Here is a 1,871-nt window from a genome sequence, read left to right as displayed (position 1 = left end):
ACTCTGGTACACAGCTCACTATCTCCCTTATTACCCCAACCTGAAAAAACCCAAATACAGATCATTATTTTATTTGTATTCTCTATCTTATACTGAAGGATCTTATACTTTTAAGTATCTTAAAACTGCTGAAAAAGCAAACCACTCTGCAAAGTGGAACTGTTAAAAATTTGTGATCTCTCAGCTTCCTCAATTCAATCTCATTCATCTTTTTAAAAAAAGATGTTTATTTGGCTGCTTTGGGTCTCAGCTGTGGGACAAGGGACCTTCAATATTCATTGCAACATGCAGGATCTTTAGTTGTGGCACACGAACACTTAGCTGCAGCATGTGGGATCTAGTTCCCTTACAAGGGATCGAACCTGGGCCCCCTGCATTGTGAGTGCAGAATCTTAACCACTGGACCACCAGGGAAGATCCTTTCTCTGCCAGATCCATTTTCCTAATCAATTTCATTCATCTTTACTGGAGATGGAAAGAAAGGTCTTTAGTAAACAAAGTAGCAAGGAGCCTGGAGTTTGTGCCCCTATAAACTGATTGCCTTTCAGCTGCAACTCACCCTTAAAATAGATGCTCTCTGACAGTGGATGGAATTGCTTTAAGCATTTGTCTGTTGGAGTGAACATGATGTTAAGCTCTCTCATTAGAGCGTGCTGGAGCAGCACTGCAGGAGGAAGGCGCTCTCTGGTGGTCCCTGACTGTGGCATGGTGGATGAAGTGTGCTGAGAACATCTGGTGGTACTTGGCCCTAGACATTCACCTAGAAGCACTGTCCCTCAGGGACACAGTAGCCCCATGGTGGCCTGATGGTCATCTGTGCTGCCCTCTGCATATAGACTTTGGGCTTCCTGTTGGCACTGACTCCCTGGTTGTTTGCACTCAATCACCTCCCCAGGCGTGTTTCCCATAGTCCTCTCGACACTCTGCTACTCCCCACTACACATCCCCTCCACAGGGACAGCAGGTCTCGGCCTGGACTGCAGGAGGCCAGGCATCCCACTCCTACCGCACAGCACACCCATGCAGTGGTGACCAGTTGTAGCTCGCCCACCCTGTTGGCACTCCAGAGGGTCCATTACTGCTCATCTTTGACTGAACACCAGCTCTGGCCAGCAAATCAGCCAAGTTCCCTGCCATCCAGTGGGTTCAAAACCACATTTCTCCAATAAGATATGAACTGCAGCCTCAGGGAGAGGGCCCCCTCCCCAAGTTTGTCCATCTCCTTTGGCCTCAGGATACCATAAAGAGTATTCTTATACACAAAGTTACTCTACTATCACAGATTAATCATTCTTTATGATAAACATGAAATTAAAAGACGCTTACTCCTTGGAAGAAAAGTTATGACCAACCTAGATAGCATATTGAAAAGCAGAGACATTACTTTTCCAACAAAGGACCATCTAGTCAAGGCTATGGTTTTTCCAGTGGTCATGCATGGATGTGAGAGTTGGACTGTGAAAAAAGCTGAGCGCCAAAGAATTGATGCTTTTGAACTGTGGTGTTGGAGAAGACTTTTGAGAGTCCCTTGGACTGCAAGGAGATCCAACCAGTCCATCCTAAAGGAGACCAGTCCTGGGTGTTCACTGGAAGGACTGATGCTGAGGCTGAAACTCCAATACTTTGGCCACCTCATGAGAAGAGTTGACTCATTGGAAAAGACCCTGATGCTGGGAGGGATTGAGGGCAGGAGGAGAAGGGGATGACAGAGGATGAGATGGCTGGATGGCATCACCGACTCGATGCACATGAGTTTGGGTGAACTCCGCGAGTTGGTGATGGACAGGGAGGCCTGGCGTGTTGCGATTCATGGGGTCACAAAGAGTTGGACACGACTGAGCAACTGAACTGAACTGAACTGAACCCTGTTT

General features: G+C 47.1%; 1 non-coding gene across 1 annotated transcript; it reads right to left on the bottom strand.

Annotated features, from left to right (window-relative positions):
• Positions 1-341: 341 nt before the first annotated feature.
• TRNAV-CAC (transfer RNA valine (anticodon CAC)) lies at positions 342-414 on the bottom strand. Its single transcript has one exon. It is a non-coding gene; the product is annotated as a tRNA-Val (tRNA).
• Between the last annotated feature and the right edge of the window lie 1,457 nt (positions 415-1,871).

Source organism: Capricornis sumatraensis, chromosome 2 (assembly GCF_032405125.1).
Source record: "Capricornis sumatraensis isolate serow.1 chromosome 2, serow.2, whole genome shotgun sequence".
Taxonomy (NCBI): Eukaryota; Metazoa; Chordata; class Mammalia; order Artiodactyla; family Bovidae; genus Capricornis; species Capricornis sumatraensis.
The sequence above is the reverse complement of the archived record's forward strand: the minus strand, read 5'-3'. Positions and strand labels throughout refer to the sequence as shown.